The 20,756-nt window shown below is 39.6% G+C and overlaps 1 protein-coding gene across 1 annotated transcript in view; it reads right to left on the bottom strand.

Moving 5' to 3' along the window:
- The window catches only part of CRADD (CASP2 and RIPK1 domain containing adaptor with death domain), a 177,716-nt gene that overhangs the window by 5,563 nt on the left and 151,397 nt on the right, over nt 1–20,756 (bottom strand). The gene's annotated exons all lie outside the window — the stretch shown is intronic.

The following is a 20,756-nucleotide window of genomic DNA, read 5'->3' as shown; positions in this document are numbered from 1 at the left end:
TTCTAGAGGAAGGAGGTTAAAGCTAAGCCCTGAATGTGAGAAAGAATCCAATGAAGGGAAAGGTAAGGAAGCATGCCCTCAGCAAAGGAAATTGCCTGTGCAAAGGCCCGGAAGCAGAAGATCACAGCAAATTCAAGAAAAGAAAGAAGTTCAGGGATCCCTGGGTGGCTCTGCAGTTTAGCGCCTGCCTTCAGCCCAGGGCGTGATCCTGGAGTCCCCGGATCGAGACCCAGGTCGGGCTCCCTGCACGGAGCCTGCTTCTCCCTCTGCCTGTGTCTCCGCCTCTCTTTCTCTCTCTCTCTCTCTCTCTTTCTCTCTCTCTCTCGTGAATAAATAAAATCTTTTTTTTTTTTTTAAAGAAGTTCAGTGTAGCAAAAGTGCAGAGATTGAGAAGGACGCTAAACATTCAAAATTCTGGTGCTGCTTATTGGTTAGGCCAGAACTAGAAGTGAGGTTTTCATATTCCTGGTTCAGTCATGTGTACAAGAGCGCTACATTTGTACTACATTCTCTGTCACCAGGATCATGGGAATCCGAGTCAATCCCACTTCACACTCACCAGCTCATTGTTTAGATTTATGAATTCAATAAGAAGGCAAAAAGCACCCAATTGGAATAGCTGTTTTCACTGCACATGCCTTTTATCCCAAAGCAGTTGCAAATATCTTAGGCACAAGTTTAAAAAATACTGTCAAGGGGTCTTTCTGGTGTTTGTCAAGACTGTAATTTTTAAAAAATGATTAGGAAACAACTGAAATAATGATGCTACTACTGACCAATATTTTATTAACAGTAATGATTTTATGCTTGTATAAAAATATGGGCACTTTTATGCAGGTTCATTAAAAAATTCAGGCAACATAAAAAAGTACAAAAGAAAAAACAAGTTATCCAATGTGTACTTAGAGTTGGTGAACATCATTCTGGACATCTCTTCATGCACGTATTCTGTATTAATTGCTTTTTTTCTCATAAGGGTTATTTAATTTTGTTTGAATATAACAGGAAAAAAAAAAAGAAACAGACAGGGTACTAAATGGCTTTCTGACCTATAGTTAAATATTCAAACACCACCACCAAAACACACACACACACACACACACACACACACACACACACACACGATTTAATGCCAGTAAAAAAATATATGAAAATTTAAGACATAAACCATGTATTTTCACATTAACACTCTATAATTAACACTTGACATTTCCTCTTCCTTTCCTCGTATCTCATGATTTTTCTTGCCCATATCATTTTTGTTTGTCTGTTTTTTTAGCAAGAAGAGAATGCATGCATGCGAGCAGGGGGCAAGAGGCAGAGGAGGGGAGAGAGAAAGCTTTAGATCAGGATAGGTCTTGGTCATTCTCTATCTGTTTTCAAGATGATCTTCTGACCAAAGATTTAGCTCTTCCTCTCTTTCAGAAAAATTTTCCTGGGTTGTATTTCTGCATTCTTTTTCTGTTCCAGATGCTGGATGCCTTTCCCCATCACCATGACTATCATTTTCTGCCTTATTACTTTACTCCTTTCCTGTGATCATCTCATGCCTTTTTCTATTCATTTGATGGTTATGCTTATGCTGTTTTTTTTCCTGGTCAAATCTCATATTATAGGGGTTTTGTTTCCCTCAAATTCTTTTCTTGGCTCTTCAATCTTTTTTTAAAGATTTATTCATTTATTTTTTTAGAGAAAGCAGGAGGGGCAGAGGGAGACGGAGAGAATCCGAAGCTGAACTCCCTCTGAGCACGGAGCCCAATGTGGCTTGATCTCACAACCCTGAGATCATGACCTGAGCCAAAATCAATAGTCAGATGCTTACCAACTGGGCCACTCTGGCACCCCTCTTCAGTCTATCTTTTAAAACTCTCATTCCAACTCAGATCTATTAGGATGGCTACTGTCAAAAAACTCCAGAAAATAACAAGTGTTGGTGAGAATATAAAATGGCATGGCTGCTACAGAAGAGTATGGTGACTCCTCAAACAACTAAAAATGGAATTATCATATGACCTAGCAATTCTACTTCTGGGCCATATACCCAAAAGGATTGAAGCAGTGATTCAAAGAGATATTTCTATACCCATCTTCATAGCAGCACTATTTCCAGTAGCCAAAGAGTGGAAGCAATCCAGGTGTCTATCAAGGGATGGAAGAGAAACAAAATGTGGTATACTATACATTAGAATATTATTCAGTCTTATACAAACTTGTGATCATAAAGACAGTATGGTACTGGCACAAAAACAGACACATAGATCAATGGAACAGAATAGAGAACCCAGAAACGGACCCTCAACTCTATGGTCAACTAATATTCAACAAAGCAGGAAAGAATATCCTACTGGAAAAAGGACAGTCTCTTCAATAAATGGTGTTGGGAAAATTGGACAGCCATGTGCAGAAGAATGAAACTGGACCATCCTCTTACACCACACACAAAGATAAACTCAAAAATGGTCAAAAGATCTAAGTGTGAGACAAGAATCCATCAAAACCCTAGAGGAGAACACAGGCAACAACCTTTTTGAATTTGGCCACAGCAACTTCTTGCAAGATACATCTATGAAGGCAAGGGAAACAAAAGCAAAAATGAACTACTGGGACTTCACCAAGATAAATAGCTTCCACTCTTCAAAGTACACTGGCACAAAACTAAAAGGCAACCTACAGGATGGGAGAAGATATTTACAAATGACATATCAGATAAAGGGCTAGTATCCAAAATCTATAAAGAACTTATCAAACTCAACACCCAAGAAACAAACAATTCAGTTATGAAATGGGCAGAAGACATGAATAAACATTTCTCCAAAGAAGACATACACATGGCAATAAGCACATGAGAAAAATGCTCCACATCACTTGCCATCAGGAAAATACAAATCAAAACCACAATGAGATACCACCTCACACCAGTGAGTATGGCTAAAAATTAACAAGACAGGAAACAACAAATGTTGGAGAGGATGTGGAGAAGGGGGAACCTTCGTGCACTGTTGTTGGGAATGCAAACTGGTACAACCACTCTGGAAAACTGTGTGGAGGTTCCTCAAGAAGTTAAAAATAGAGCTACTCTATGGCCCAGCAATTGCACTACCTGGTATTTACCCCAAAGATACTGTAGTGGAATGCCACTACAAGCAGCGTTCATAGCAGCAATATCCACAATAATCAAACTGTGGAAAGAGTCATAATGTCCCTGGACAGATGAATGGATAAAGAAGATGTGGTCTAAACGTACAATGGAATATTACTCAGCCATCAGAAAGGACGAATACCCACCACTTGCTTCGATGTGGATGGAACTGGAGGGTATTATGCTGAGTGAAATAAGTCAATCAGAGAAGGACAATCATCATATGGTTTCACTCATATGTGGAATATAAGAAATAGTGAAAGGGAAAGGAAGGGAACTGAGTGGGGAAAATTAGAGAGGGAGACAAATCATTTGAGACTCCTAACCCTGGGAAACAGACAAAAGGTTGCAGAAGGGGAGATGGGTGGGGGGATTGTGTGACTGGGTGACAGGCACTGAGGAGGGCACTTTATGGGATGAGCACTGGGTGTTATACTATATGTTGGTAAACTGAATTTAAATAAATAAGTTTAAAAACAGAATAAAAAGCTTAAAACAGAATAACAGTCTTAAAAAGGAAAGCATTCTGACTCATGCTACAACACACGTGAGACTTGAGGACATTATGCTAAGTGAAATAAGCCAGTTACAAAAAGACAAGACTTCTATGATCCTGCTCTTAAGAGGCACCTGTAGTAGTCAAATTCATTGAGATGGAAAGAATGGTGGTTACCAGGAGAGAGGATGGGGGGAATGGGGAACTGTTTAACGGGTAGTCAGTTTTGCAAGATGAAAAGAGTTCTGGAGGTTGGCTGCGCAATGTGAATGTACTTAATACTCCTGAACTGTACACCTAAAAATGGAAAAGATGGTAAATTCTATATGTATTTTACCACAATTAAAAATAAAAAATAATTTAAAAATTTTAAAAAATTAAAATTAAAAGTCTCACTGTTGTTTTATCATAAACTACATTGAGTTTTTATTTCCACTGAATTGATCCTGAGGTCTCCTATAGCACGAAATACTTGTGAGGCTGAGTTTTCTTGCACTGGGTTTCTGTTCAGGCCCAATAGGTTGCATGTTTACTTTTTGCAAGCTATGTTCATTTTTTCTGCTATAGCATTTTCGCATAGTTGTCATGACACATCCTCATATTGCGCACATTTAACATGAGCATCTCTGTTCAGGACTGTTTGCTGTCTTATAGTAAGCCAATGTATACTTGACACTTTCTTCCTCTGAGCTACAATTTGTGGTTGGTTGATGCTTGCTATGCAGTGTTTTGCCACAGAAGAGAGCTAGAACACACCAGGCCTGCCCTTGCTGGCGGTCCAGGGTATGGCTCTCTCTTTTGGAAGCCAATGAAATGTTTTATACCAGAGCCTCCTCTCCCTAGCCAGGACACACTCACTCCTGTGGTCTAGTTTTTGCAGCACAAAAATGGCCTGCCCTGGGCTGCCTTTCTGCCTCTACTGAGGATGTCTCCTGACATTTACTAAGGCCATCTACTCATCTCCTCCACCAGCTTCTTTTCATACTGATTTGAATTAGCAGGGGTCCTTAGGATTTTGTATCCTTCTCTTCTTTTCCCAGGATTGCTTCTGCAGGGTCAGGGTGGGGTGTTTCCTTTCTTTGAAAAGTGCCTGCCACTTTTCAAAGCACATTGGCATAAAAGTTGTGACTGGCTTTTTTTGTTTGTTTGTTTGGTTGCAGCTGGCATATGTTTTTGTTTTTAACTGCTTTTTGGTTCAGTTCATTGGGTGTTGGGGAGGGAGCCTCCGTGATTCTGCTACTCCGTCATCTTTCTGATTCCTGGCCAACTATTAATGCAACATAGGCTTTGGGCCAATTATTTGGGAGTGAAGGCAGTATTTGCTCTCATTGCTCCACACTTTCAGGGTCATATATCCCTTGGGAATACTGCCACATAACTGGGAGATGGCCAGCAGTCTGTGGACACAGGCTGGAGCAAAGATAACTGGCACAGAAGTGCTATTCAGCCAAGAGCACATCAAGCCCTTCCATGGAGATATTACACACATGAAGAGATAATAACAGCTGTTTGTGCTGTCTGACCTCTAGCAGGAAAAGTATCCTCATGAGGCCCTCCCAACTCATGAATTCTACTGAATATGACGTTACTTAAAAAATGAGAGTCCTAAGGCTTTAGTGTCAACATCTAAGGATATATACCACATAACATCAGGTCAGGCTATAAATTAATCCACTGTGACCATCTGGCCACTGTTTCTCAGAGCTTGATGTGTATACCACTAGCAGTGTACAATATGAAATCAGGTGATATATGGGTGAACATTCTGTATTAGAATAGTCATGTATCTATTTTAATACAATTAAAAAGCATAAATAACATTTCAAACTTACGACTCCCGAGAATTAAGATAAGTAAATAAATGTTAAAAAGCAGATATAGAATGACAAAGTAATAAAAAAGTAAATTTTTAAATAAAAAGTAAATTTAAATAAGAGCAATAAATTAGCAGTACAGGTGGTACAAAGATATAGCAAAAGCTATACAAATAGAACCCAAATGAAGTGTGGGAAGTCTGGTATTTCTCAACAAGTGCATCACAGCATTTAGGGCAAAGCTGTCCAGTGTATGGCAGGGTCTTTAGCATCTGTGGCCTGCACTTCCTACGTGCTAGTAACACCCCAGCCTGAGCACGCAAGTCCAAATACCCTGGGGTGAGGCACAATTGTGCCTGCTTAAGAACCACCAGATACTATGACATAAGTATCCACTAGTTTTAAATAGCTCCCTCTATACTTACAGAATATCTCTCTTATACAGATCCTAAATTTTTTATGCAACTCTTTAATCCCATTCTAAGCTAAAACTCCCATGTTTCAAACAAAACAGCATTCTCTAACAAATCCATCTACCATAATGAAGCCATCCATTTGAAGGAATAAATGCCCCACTCCCCATTTCCCTTTGTACCCTCCCATCTCTGTGGTCATTACATCTCCAACCATCTCCTCCTCTCTCATTCATACTTAATTAATCTCCTTTTCCAATTCCTATTGCATATACGGTCAGGTTTAAAAGATTCATACTTAACTTTTTGTTTCTTGAAGGATGTTTCTGCCTCCCAAGCTCCTTATGGACAGAGATCATGTCTTCTACTTCTTGCCCTCCTTCTCCAATCTTTACCCCCTTGGTGAGCACAATATGGAACTCAATGTACAGTAACAATCATATCTTTCTTTAAATTTTTATTTTATTTAAATTCAATTATCATATAGTATATTATTAGAGGTAGAGTTCAGTGATTATCAGTTGCATATAACACCCAGTGCTCATTACATCACATGCTCTCCTTCATGCCCATCACTCAGTTACTCCTGCCCTCTAGCAACCCTCAGTTTGTTTCCTAGAGTTAAGAAAAGACAATTATATGATTTCACTCATATGTGGAATTTAAAAAACAAAACAGAGGATCATGGGGGAAGGGTGGGGAAAAAAACGAATCATATTCTTAACACAAGAAGTTCCTCCAAGTCAAGTTTCCAGTTCACAATCTCCACTAGCTATGTGCTTCTGACTTTATTTGTTCTAGAAAATGAAGTCATTTCTTCCAACAAATCTTCATGCAGACAGCACTCTCTGGTCTATTTTGACTGAGTGTACAATCTCCAAGTGAAGGAAAGTCCACAAGTCCAGCTTCCTGTCTGGTCGACTGCCCCTTTTTGATCTATATTCTATAATATGTGGGAACCTTAATACTGACCTAAAAAAGAGAAAGTATACAGGATTCAAAAGCACAATTCATAGACTGAAGATTATGGAGTAAAGGAAAGGCACAGCAGACCCATAAGCAGTTGCTAGGAGATTCAACTAAATCTATGCTCAGGAATCTACAATAACAGAAAGGATTTTAATCATAAAATTCTTTTAAAAATATTTTACTTACTTGAGAGAGAGAGAGAGAGCACATGAGAGAGAATACAAGTGGGGGAGAGGGGCAAAGGGAGAAGCAGCTTCCCCACTGAGCAGAGAGTCCTGCACAGGGATCAATCCCAGGACCCCAGGATCATGACCTGAGCTGAAGGCAGATGTTTAACCAACTGAGCCACCCAGGCACCCCCTATAAAATTTCTTTTTAAACCTCAACTATTTTGTAATATAACCTGAGATGTAAGTACATATGTAAGTATAAGTACGTATGTTACATATGTAAGTAACAGTGACTTGGCTGGACATGGGGTTGCACTTTTAAAAACTATATAAATTCTTTCTGCAAATTCTTTGCAGAATTTGGTAATATAGCACCTTTCCCAACTCTCTACTGCAATTAACCATTATCACTGATAGAAGTATCATATGCTTTAGGTCTGCTGGACCAAAAACTTGAGCTAAGGGACTGTCCCTTTCTAGTGTAGCCATGTTTTAGGAGCAAAAGGCTAACAACTCCTGCCTCAAGGACATGTAAGGCCTCTTACATGCATGTAAGGCCTCTTACATGTAAGGCCTCTGCAGGTTGAGTTTTGGCCAAGCCCAAAACCAATAGGACAGGGTATTAAATCTTCTCACAGGGCCGCAGGAGTGAAAATTTGCTGAACAATAATCTATAAACATTCACAAGTATACTAATACATTTTTAAAATCTAGATGAATTGACACTGGGATATATATATCTATCTATCTCCGGAATAAATCCAGATGAATTGACACTGGGATAGATATATCTATCTATCTAGAAATCTAGATGAATTGACACTGGGATAGATATATCTATCTATCTCCGGAAGAAATCCAAAATGTGGAATGAAAAACTTCCGTAACATCCAGGTTGATGAAGCTAATTTATTGACTTGGCAAGGGTTTATTGTTCCTGACAACCTCCATATGATAAGGGGGCCTTCAGAATCAAAATCAACTTTCCAGCAAAGTACCCATTCAAACCACCGAAGATCACATTTAAAACAAAGATCTATCACCTAAACGTCGATGAAAAGGGGCAGGTCTGTCTGCCAGTAATTAGTGCTGAAAACTGGAAGCCAACAACCAAAACCAACCAAGTAATCCCTCATAGCACTGGTGAAGGACCCTCAGCCCAAGCACCCACTTCGGGCTGACCTAGCTGAAAAATAATCTAAGGACTGTAAAAAATTCTGTAAGAATGCTGAAGAGTTTACAAAGAAATATGGGGAGAAGCAACCTGTGGACTAAACTCTGCCACCACCGATTCCAGCGAGCATGAGCGGAGACCCCGAGCAGCATATTCAGACACCCCGCAAAGCAGGAAAATTGACACGTGCCACCGCCTGGCATTTGCTTGTGGTAGTTACTAACTTTCTACAGTTTTCTTAATCAAAAGTGGTCTAGGTAACCTGTAAAGAAAGGATTAAAAATTTAAGATGTTAAAAAAAAAAAAAAAAAATATATATATATATATATATATATAAAATGCCAAAATTAGTGCAGGAAAAAACAGAAAACTTAAATAGACCTAAGTATTAAATACATTAAAATGGCAATCAAAGCCTTCCCCTGCTAAAGAGCCCTAAGCCCAGACAGTTTTATAGGTGAGCTCTATCAAATGTTTATGAAACATTTAATTTCCTATCTTCTATAAACTGTTCTAGGAAATAGAAAAGTAACAAAAGCTCTATAGCCTATTTTATTAGGCTGCTTTATTTTTTGTTCCAAACGGGATAAGGAGAATACAAGAAAAGAAAAATTACAGGTTCTTTTCAATTATTATTTTAGATGTAAAAATCCTAAATATTAACTGAGTAAAAAAAAAATCTATTTAAAATAGATATTGTGAATGAGTAGAATTTATCCCAGGATTAAATAATTTTAATATCACAAGATCAATTTATTCAACATATCAATAGTCCAAAAGAGGTCACTATCATCTTAATAGATGCAAAAAAGTAGTTCATAAAATTTGACATGTATTCATGATTTCTTAAAAATATTTCTTTAAAAATTAGGAATATGGGGAACCCACTTAACATGGTAAAAATTGTAAAAGCCTTCAATAGTATATGATTTAATAGGTAGCTTGTAAACATTTTCCTCTTAAGGACAGAAACAAAACAAGGATGCCCAATGTCACCATTACATTTAACCAGAGCTATAAAGAAAAAAAAGAAGTTAGGTATAAGCATTTGAAGGGAAGAACTATCACTATTTTCAGATTATTCAATCTAATATGTAAGAAAAGTCCAGGATCAACAGATCATCCATTAGAGGGGCACCTGGGTAGTATATTTGGTTAAGCATCCAACTAGGTTTTGGCCTGAGTCATGGTCTCAGGATTGTGAGATGGAGCCCCATGGTGGACTCCTCACTGAGTAAGGAGTCTACTTGAGACTCTCTCTTGTTCTCCTTCTGCCCCTGCCCTCCCCTCCTCAAATAAACAGATAAATCTTTTTCAAAAAAGGTTAATCCATTAGAACAACTAAGAGGGTTGAGTAAAATTGCCAGATAACTTAAAACAAAAACCAACCAAACACAAAATATGATACAAAATAAAAGAAACAATAAAAACTATAAAGTATCTAGAAATTAAATTAGCAAAGATCACACAAGACCTCAATGGGAAAAATTTTAAGCATTAATTAAAAGACACAGCAAGATCTGTATAAATGGAGAGTCATTTGTGCTCTGGGTGGGATAACATTATTATAATACAAACATGACAGTTCTTGTAATAACAATTAAAATTTTATAATGGGGAAAGGAGAGGTTTTTTCCAAACTGGGGAAAACTAGCTATACAAAGAAAAGTAAAACTGTACTTTTACATCACACCATAAAAAGTGATGGAGTCTGTGTGGATAAAGGTACAAACATAAAAGGTAAAACTACAAAGTAAATAAAAATAAGGAAGAGTACCTTCATGACCTGTAGTAGGAAGTGTCTTTTTAAACGAATCCCCCAAAGATGAATTTTTTTACCTCAAAATCAAAGATTTCTGCTCAGTGAAGGAGATCATCATTCAAGATGACAGAGCAGAATGGACAAAGATACTTGTTAATATACAAGACTATCTGGACTTATATGGTACTCCTGAAACCAAGAGGAGAAAGATAAGCACCTCCACAGAAAAAAAGGATGAAGGTATGACAAGGTAATTCAAATTAGAGGAAACTAAGAGAGAGAGAGAGAGAGAGAGAGAGAGAGAGATGCTCAAACACAGAAATTTAAGAAATAACAATGGAAATAATAATAATAAATCCCTTTATGTGCCTAGAATTCTAGACCATACCGTTTTGGCAGTGTTGTGGAGATGTAGGAACTATGTTCAGGGCTGGTGGGAATGAAGACTGGCCAGCCATTTTACAAGCCAGTGGGCATGTGGGTCCATTGGAATGTGGTGTATGTATAATCTTGCTCCTATGTCCATGTACCTAAGAAAAACTCTGAAAAAAGTCCCATAAGGGACATGTAGAAGGTTGTTTATACAAAGTTGCATTATTTGTGCTAGGAAGTATACATATGCCTTATAACCCAGTTCTCCTGTTTGGGGGTTTCTAGATCCCAGAAAAATCCTCACACAGATTCGTGAACTGGAATCTCTAGGCTGTCTACATCAGGTAATGCTGTGGGAAGAAAGGAGCTAGAAGCAGTCTTGGAGCTCATTACTAGGGGAAGAGACAAACAAGAGGGAGTACAGAGGAAATGCTGGACAGTTAGGATAAAGCAAAAACATAAGAAAAAGGAGACTTATACCAATGCAAAATTAAAAATATGTATTTCAAGACAACACCAGGAGTGAAAACACCACAAATGATAGAATGTATTTGAGAGAGAAAGAACGGTTTGTTATGGGAGCGACAGGAACGGAGGGGTTGGGGATGCTGCAGACAGAAAGCCAACCTGACGGGCCACCTCCCAGGGACCCTGGTCCCGGAGTGCAGCGGCTCAGAAGAGAAATCCCTTTGGCTGAGGGACGGGCTGCCTGGAAATGAAAGAAAAGCACCTTGAAAAGAAAACTAATAAGAACTACTTGTTGTGAGTAGAACAATGTGGTCCTCACAGAAAGGTGGAGAAATAAGTCTTTCTAAAACCTGATTCCAGGATGATGAAGTGACCACCCACTCCAAATAACAAGGCTGTGTTGCAAAATACAAGTAAATCATACTTATTGTAATGGAAAACTTGATTTGACTATTAAGTCCATGGAAGGTCAACAACAAAACTATTAGCAATAATTGAGTTTTCACTGAAATAAAAGGCAGGAGGTAGGGTGGCCACAGCTCTGGGCTAAGAATTAGCAGGCGTGGTTCCTATCTAAATTTGAATCTGCCATCAGCTAGCCATATAACTTGGGGTAAGGCATTTAAATTTCCTCAGATCATTTTCTCATTTGTAAAAAGTAAAACCAGATGATTGCCAAAGCCTCATTTAGATATAACATGTTATATTATCTTTTTTTTTTTAACAAAGCAATTGTATTTTCTACAGATCTTTTTTGACTTCTCATTAGGGAACAATTATTCATTTATTGTTGCATTGCTTTTCCCTATATGTCTTCTAGACAGAACAAAGACTTCTGAGGTTTTAATCATGGTTTTTGCTAATCTGTTCTGCTAAAAAACGATCACTGGTGGAAACTTATCCTCCCTACAGTAAACAAAAACAAAAACATCAAAACCTCAGTGAATATTGGTAAAAATCAATTTTTTCAAAATAGTACAAAAACTTCAAAAGTTTGTTACAATTTTCTATACCATTAATTTTTCTCACATACTTGCACAGATCTGAGTCAACTCCATCCACCTGTCATTGATCCTGCTCCTTGAAACCACCAGCCAGCTTGGAACCTTAGGGCCTTGCACTAGCCGGTCCCTCTCCCTGGAACATTCTTCCACTGTCTTTCTCCATCAAATATGACTCCTATCAAACAGAGCCCCCCAATTGACCACCCTGTTCTTAATCACAACACCCATTCCACTCTGTGATCTCCCTTATTTACGTACTACTTTCTGATATATATATTTCACAGATGCACTGTATTTTTTGTTGCCATCTTCCTCACCCTACACACTCATCCCATCTCTTCTAGAATGTAAGCTTCTCACAGGCAGGAGAGCTTTGTTGCTTTTGTTTAATGATGTATCCCAGGCACCTAAAATTGTACCTACCAGATAGTAAGCAGTCAATACATATAAATGAATGTTGTTGGACAAATAAAGCAATTAAAATCAATGATCCATTACAATTACGATATATTCACTTAGCTCTGCTTCCTACTTTATGGCTAGGGTGTTACCAAATGCTCCCACCTTTAGGTTCTTAGCACTCAAATCAAAGAAATTACGCTGCATAATCTGGGACTGAATAGAAAATGAAAAAGGAGTATGACTCCCTAATAGTAAAATATTGTCAAGGTTAAGCGTAGGCAGCTACCCACTCTCCATACTGAACTGGACCACACCCATGTTTAATTTGAAGAGAGTTAGAAAGATTCCAAAATGTTTTCTGGATAAATACAGCAAACTGAGGCTGATTCCAGTCTTCATCCTCTCTAATACTTAAGGAATTGAACAAAAAAATAATAAAAAATAGGTCGACAAAAAAAAAGATGGCAGAACCACACTCTAATTCCTGATTCCCTGAATCTGTACGGATTATCCAACAAACTTAACTGAGAGGTTCACTCTAATATCCCCAAATCTGGAGGGGAATGAATTGTTATTTTTTTCTTTTCTGACTTCAGTAGACTGAGGATGGTAACTCAGAAATGTGAACAAGGCCTGGCTACCCTGAACAGAAGTCACAAGGCATTTCACGAGGGCCCAGGAAGGACCGCTGGACACAGGTGTTAAACATGGCAACAAACAACTCAGCTGTGCTCGCCCCCTGCCCTGAGTCTTTTGCCCACATGTGTCCTTAAGCTCAAGGGAAGGAAACAGCCAGTCCCCAAGGGGTCACAGAGGAGAAATCACCCTAGTGATATCAGAGCACCAGAGGCAGAACCCAGCTGCTCCATAATGAGCAAGATGGAATGATATGACGGCAAATGAGTAACACACTAGAGTAACAAGAGATTTACAAAGGGAACATTATATAAAACAAAAACAAAACCTGACATAAAAACCCAAAAATCCATAGTTCCCCAAAGTAAGAGAAAGTCTTCTGTCATAAAACAACTTAATAAGAGTATAATAGGAACATGAACACAGTAAAACAATAATAATAATAATCAGATAGTCCAATAACAAAATAAGATTTTAAAAGAAGCTTCTCGGGGATCCCTGGGTGGCTCAGTGGTTTGGCGCGTGCCTTTGGCCCAGGGCGTGATCATGGGGTCCTGAGATCAAGTCCCACATTGGGCTTCCTGCATGGGGCCTGCTTCTCCCTCTGCCTGTGTCTCTGCCTCTCTCTCTGTGTGTCTCTTTAAAATAAAATATTTTAAAAAATAATAAAAGCAGCTTGTCACTCATGGGTGGAATTTAAGAGACAAAACAGAGGATCACAGGAGAAGAGAAGAAAAAATAAGACAAAATCAGAGAGGGAGACAAACCATGAGACTCTTAATCCTAGGAAACCAACTGAAGGTCCCTGAGAAAAGGGGCAGGCAGGGCGAGGCTGAGAGATAGGGAGGAGGCCACAGAATCAGGCTCACAAAAATCCCCAAAGTGCTGAGATATAAGGACACCAGAGATTTCCTTAAACCAAAGCGAGGTGCAGTATAATACGGCAGTGAGAAACTTCCGTGCTCAGGGCCCTGCCGTCCCCACGCTGGGCACAGACTGACCCGAGCACCGCTGTGACCCTCTGCAGGGCGCTAGCGCTTGGCCACCCCCCTCCTGCACTTGGAAGGGCCCTGAGCCTGGCTTAGTGCTCTGCTGCCGTCACCTTGCAATTCTTCATCCTGCTCCAACAGGCTCTGCACCTGCATTTTGTGCAGGGCCCCACAAATGATGTAGCCAGTCCTGCTTAGAGGAATTGGAGGGGTTGTCCCAAAAACATGTTCTGTCCCCAGAACCTAACACGTCATGTGCTCATAAATATTTTCGAAATGAATGAACTTCACTTTCACAGTCATGTGGGTGACAAATGCTCGTACTTCTGCTTTTACCTAAACTTCTACACTTGAAACTTACAGAGTTAGGATGTGCCTTAGACTTTGAATTTTTGAAATAGGACATATACAATTTCCTACAAAATCTCCACACAGAAGAAGCAAAGAGAGAAGCCAGCAGCTGGGCGACTTTTCTACCTCAGTTTCTAATACCTTGGCTCCATCTATACACATGGTTATGACCTCGATCCCCTCACACTCACTCACTCACACAGACGCGTGCGCACATATACACCTTTTCCTGAGGAGGTTTGGGACTTATTGGCACTCTAAAGAAAACAAATTTATAGCACATACGAAAAAAGCAATTCAAGGGGTGTCTGGGTGGCTCGGTCAGTTAGAATCTGCCTTTGGCTCAGGTCACGATCTGGGGGTCCTGGGATCGAGTCCCGTGTCAGGCTCCCTCCTCCACAGGGAGCCTGCTTCTCCCTCTCTCTCTGCTGTTCCCCTCACTTGTGCTCTCTGCCTGTCAAATAAATACATAAAGTCATTTTTTTAAATAAAAAAAAGCAATTCTAGTACAATTCCTGAAATCTGCTGGAGTAACAGTAGACAAGTAAGAGACACATTTGAAAAAACATTCTGACATACATTTTTTTTGTTGTGGTAAAATATACATAATATAAACTTTACCATCTTAGCCACTTTAGACTTACAGCTTAGTAGCATGAGGTACATGCACACTGTTATGCTGCCAACACATCATCTGTGTCCAGGCCTTGTCATCACCCCTGACTCAATACCCAACAATCGGCTCCCACTCCCCGCTGACCCCCAGCCCCTGGTAACCACTGTCTACTCTCTGCTTCTATGAACTTGACCATTCTGAGCACCTCACATAAGAAGAATTATCAAATATTTTTTCTTTTGGATCGGTTCTGTTTTGCCTCATGTAATGTCTTCAAAGTTCACCCCTGCCATAGTCTGTGTCAAAACTTCATCCTTCTAAGAGGCCGAGTAACATTTCACTAGGAGTACAAGCCACATTGTGTTTATCTATTACCTGTCAATGGGCATTTCGGTTATTTCAGATATATTTTTAAAACAAATATATAGGGTGTCTGGGTGGCTCAGTTGGTTAAGCGTCTGCCTCTGCTCAGGTCATGATCCCTGGGATCGAGTCCCACACTGGGATCCCTCCCCCACAGGGAGCCTGCTCTTCCCTCTCCCTCTGCCTGCTGCTCCCTGCGTGTGTTCTCTCTCTGTCAAGTAAATACATAAAATCCTTTTAAAAAGTAAATTACATATATATACATGTATATGTGTATATATATATACACATGTATATATATATACACATACATATATGTATGTATGTATGTATATACACACACACACACACACACACACACACATACACACATAATTTTTTATACTTCCTTGAAAGCTTTTCCATTTTACAACATGCAGCCTAAACCTTGACAATGATGGGGCTGATTTCTCTTAGCCCTCGTGAGCTAGCCAGCACTTCCTGCTCATATAGCCTAGGAGATCTTCTGTGATCATGAAGAGAAAGACACAAGAAAGAAGAAAGGTAACCTCTCTGGAGGTAAGTCTTTGGTCACACCTGGGTTTATCAGCAGTGTATCAGAAATGTCCACTGCACACTCACACAGCCAGCAGGAAGGTGAACCTTAAAAAAGGTTGCACGGATGCACAGATGCATTCATCAAGAGTTTTACAGCCCTGGAGAAAACCCAAATCACAGTATTATTTTGCCTTGAAGCTGACTCAGGCAAGTGAGATACGGAGCCTCTCTCAAGGAAAGTTATTTTTTCATTCCCAGAGCTGTGGTGTATGCGGGATGAGGTATGGAGGTGAAAGAGTTGATGTGAATGCTCGCTTCTGTGGCCTATTATGGAACATGCCAACCTTGTTACCATATTATATTTACTCAAGTCGGTAAAGGCCTCAATAAACCAAACAACAATCCAAACATTGAACAACAGTATCTGGTGGGGTCTGGTGATAGTTTTCCTTCTTTACTATTTCTGTTCATTTCTGTTCATTTATCACATATTTGTAGAGCACCTACTATACATGTGGCAGCCATGCTTTTAGTCACAACAAAAGTGAGCAAGCCTGGGAAGGAGGCCGTACACTTGCAAACAATAAACAGGCACATAAACAAGGTAACTTCAGAGTGTGCCAGTCCTACCAGGGACATAATGGAGGAGATATGAGGGTGAAGTTGCATCACTTCCTTGTTTGGACTTCCTCCTCCCTATCTCACGTGTTTAGTAGCAGCTAGATATTCACATCCAACGCTCTGAAGAGAAATCTAATCTGGAAATAGAGATTTAGAACTCTCTGGGTGGTGCGTGAAGTCATAAAGGGGGATGAAGAATCTTGGGGTATTATGTGGAATAACAAGACCAAACACTGATCTCTAGAGACATCAACATTCCAGGGTGAGCAGGGTAGGAAGAAACAGAAAGGGCAGAGAGGGCCAGGCATGTCCAAGGAGAGGGAGAGTCTTTGGAGAAAGGGTGTGGCCAACAGGGCCAACCAGAGATCCACCACCAGAAGCCCCACTGAGGATGGGGCTGGTGATTCAACCACGGCCTGGCACTGGTTGTTACCCAGGCAATGGCATCCTGTTCTTTGAATAGGTCTGGCTTTCCTGTGTGGAGGTAAGGGGAGGGAGGGGGAACGAGAAGATGGCAGGGGTGTAGGACACAGAATCGGCAAAGGTTTCCCGATGAAGATTAACCTCAGCAAAATTCTACAGAAGTTGGCCAGTTGCCAAGATTGGAGGAGAAAATATTCCAGACAGAGGAGTAGCAAGGGAACATCCTGGCAACTGCCTGTCCTCTACTGTGCCCAGACTGTGGGGTATATGGGGGAAAGTCATGAGCACACAGAAGACTCCAGTGTGACAACAGGACTTTCCATCTTATTCCAGAGTTGATGTTTTCTTTCAAGGCAATAGGGATCCACCAGGACATTTCAAGCAGAGGGCTGATCTGCTTAAATTTGCATCTTGGGCTGATCACCCTGGCAACAGAGAGAGGCTGTTGCATTAATGCAAGGTGAGAAATTACTAAAGCCTGTGGCAGTGAGGGGGGATTTGTGATATACCGAGGAAAAACTTTCAGGGCGTTTTACATTTACTGGCAAAATTAGATGTCGACACCCGAAGTCAGGCTCCATGGCCAAGACTGTTAGTAACAGAATTTCCGGTCATTAGCTGGGCACATGGCTCCCCAACATAAGAGCTGCGTGTCCCACCTTCCTTGCAAGGGCCATGTGACTAAGTTGTGTCCGATGACTTGGAGGTGTATGAGTCACAATCTGGGAGCCTTCTTTGTAAATCACCTACTCCCTACCCTTTGCCCCTCTTCGTTACCTTTTCCTCCTCCCTCTTGGAACTGGGGCAAACATCTTGGACCCTGAGAGGACCATGACCTTAAGAATAGAGGTCAAACATAGCAGAGAAACAAGACAGAAGGAGTTTGGGTCCCTGAAGGCTTCTTGGAGCAGAGCATCCCTGTTGAGTAAGGGACAGGCAGGGCTGGGGAGGGAGAGTTAGGTAGGGGGCCATGGAATCAAGCTCACAAAAATCCCAAAAATGTGGAGATGAAAGGAAATCAGAGATAAACAAACCAGACCATCTTGTCCCAGGTGTCAGAGGTGGGATCTGGTTATAACAGCTACTCTACTCAGGACCAACAGAGAAATACTGGACCCTAAAAGGGAAATGGGCCATTAAAGATGTTATAGTCCTTACTCAATGGTGCTATCAATAAAGATGATAAAAGGATTTAGGTTCCTTTGTTAGCTTTCAATAAAAGATCCACCCTACAAGCCCCCAGTGGCAGCCCTATGGGGTCCACTCTCACTCCTGAGAGCTTTCTCTGTTTCCTAGCTTAATAAAACTCTATGGCTTTACTCACTCCTTTGTCCATGAGATTCATTCTTTGACTTCATGAGACAAGAACCTGGCTCTCCTGCTTCAGCTGGAGAAGAAGAGGGTGGGGGGATGAGGTAACTGGGTGATGGACAAGAAGGAGGGCACATGACATAATGGGTGTTATATAAGTCTGCTGAATCACTGACCTCTACCTAGGAAATAAAAAATACATTGTATATTAATTGAATTTAAGTAAAAGTTTTTAAAAATAAGCTTATATAAAAATGATAAACTGAGGACCAAAACAGCATCATCATGAAATTCATAAATAAATTGGAAACACCAAAGCATAGAATTAACATGATTTAAATTTATCTATATTCAGGAAAGACTTAAGGTAAACAGAGATAAAAGGCAGAATTTAAAGTATTTGGAGAGAAATGAGGACTATGGAGGACCTCATCTATCACAGTCGAGAGGAAATCAACACTTCTCTAAAATGGAGATGGCAGCAGTCAGGACAGACTGTTCTCTATGTAGGAAAGAAGCCCTAAATCGCAGTGACTTAACAGAACAAGATTTCATTTCTCTCTCACACGCCCACCACTGTAGGCCCGCCTAGCTCTTCAGGACAGTACATCCACGAGCTGGTTCTGCATTCTCTGCTGCATTGATACCATACTTCTCCACATTCACTTGGGCATCCATGCTCAATAAGATGCAAAGAAAAGATAAGAGATAAGAGATCGGGCAATCAAACACAGCAATCCATAAGTGACCTTCTGCTCACTTCCATTCCCATTTTGTGACTAAAGCAAGTCAGTCACAAGGTCCTACTTAACTTGAAGAGAGTGAGGAAATACAATTCTCCTCCATCTCAGGATGGGGAGAGACCTGGTGAAGAGCACTAATGTCTACCAAGAAACATAACTGGGGGAAAAGAAAAACAAAACAAGTTCTTTATCATCTCTTAACCACAGAAGAAAAAAACATTTCTAACCATGAAAATAATCTCTTTATTCAATTTTCAGTAATTTCTTTGTATTCACTTACTTTCTTTTACTTTAAATTCAAATAAAATTAAATGTAAAAATCAGCATGTATCATATATTCCTAATTTTTTAAAAGCATTTTTTTCTTTTCTTTCTTCCTTTCATCCACCTATCCATACATTTTCCCATCCATGCTTAAAGAGATGTCCAACAGGATGCACACTTTTTTTTTGAGGCTTATTTCTAAGTGATAGGATTTGTGATCTTTATACTTTTCTGCACTCCTTGGATTCTTTATAATGAACATGTATCATTTTTATAAACATAGCAGAATCATTATTAGAATATGAATGAATGAGAAATAACACTTGACCTTCTATTGTTAAGCCTTAAAATCACTAGACAGTAAAAAAAAGAGATAAACGAAGCACTACATTGCTATAGGAAAGGAAAGGGAATTAAAGGAATAGAAAATGTGGTATTTCATGATCATTATATCCTGTTTGAAATTATAAAATGGGTGAATGCTGATAGCTTCAGGCCATGTAGCTGGTTTGATCGGTTAACATGTAAAGGACATACATTTCTGTCTTGCCAATTTCTTTAAAAGTCTTCTGTATCTCATTCAGGATAGCTGTTGATAAATGTCAGGGCTGATACAGGTCATTCCCACCAAATCTACAGCTGTTTGTTGAGTTTAAAAGAGATGCTCTACAGAAATGAAGTTTTTTTTTTCCTATTTAAAAAATATGGACACTAAACACAAAAAAGAACAATTAATAAACTGAAAAGGAAAAATAATAACTTCTAATCATCAGAGCCCACTTATCCATAAGGCACAGTGGGGACAGGGATGAGAGAGCCCATGAGAGCCCACAATACTTTTTGAAGCCCATGAAAATGTTTTATTTTAAAATGAGAAGAAAACATGAGCTTTAGGTCAAAGACAATGTTTGAATATATAATAATATATTCATCTTTATAGCAACAGTCATAAAACATCATTTTTAATATTTTCTTATGGAGGAAGGGGTCACAAAGGCAAGAGTGCCTCCAGCCCATGCAAGTCATAATGCAGCCCTGTTTCTAGTATTTCTAAGTTACAAATTTACTGGCAGGTGGCAAAAATTACTTGGCTTATTGAAACGTGCTTAAAAACTACCTTTTGAAATTAAAAAGAGTGTTGTTGTTGAGAGACAAAATTCCAAAGTGCCTTGTAGAGTATCCAGAGTGCATAAGTCACAAAGGCAAAGTCTCAACATTAATGACAGTGCTGCTTTTTCACAGGCGATAAGCAAATGACTTTAAAGATTCCTTTATATGAACGTTCCATTATACAGATATGAATTCTGAGTTTTCCCCTTTTCTAAATAGCCAAAACGAACCCATTAATCACATTATTTCCCACATGACTGTTCTTCAAAATTTTCAAAATTGTTTAGAAATATCTGTAACTCAATTTTAGTCTTCAAGATCAAAACATCAACATTTAAACTGATACCCAACAAGCTGCCCCTAGGGTCCCTTGATATTATCTTTGCGGCTAGTGCCTGGCAGTAAAGAGTAAAGAGAGTTAATTTAAGAAGCTTTGATTGTATATTATAAATTATAAAATAACACCTCTGATAGATATGCTTTCCTTATCAGCACTAAACCTGCCTAGAAGAAGGATAAGATCACTAATGAGTGCTTACAGACAGCTGGCTCCAGACATCAAAAGTACATTTGTTTGATGGAGTTCCACTGGGTTGAACCGCTTAGCGA

This window comes from Vulpes vulpes, chromosome 10, assembly GCF_048418805.1.
Source record: "Vulpes vulpes isolate BD-2025 chromosome 10, VulVul3, whole genome shotgun sequence".
NCBI lineage: Eukaryota > Metazoa > Chordata > Mammalia > Carnivora > Canidae > Vulpes > Vulpes vulpes.
This window is presented reverse-complemented; position numbering and strand designations above follow the sequence as displayed.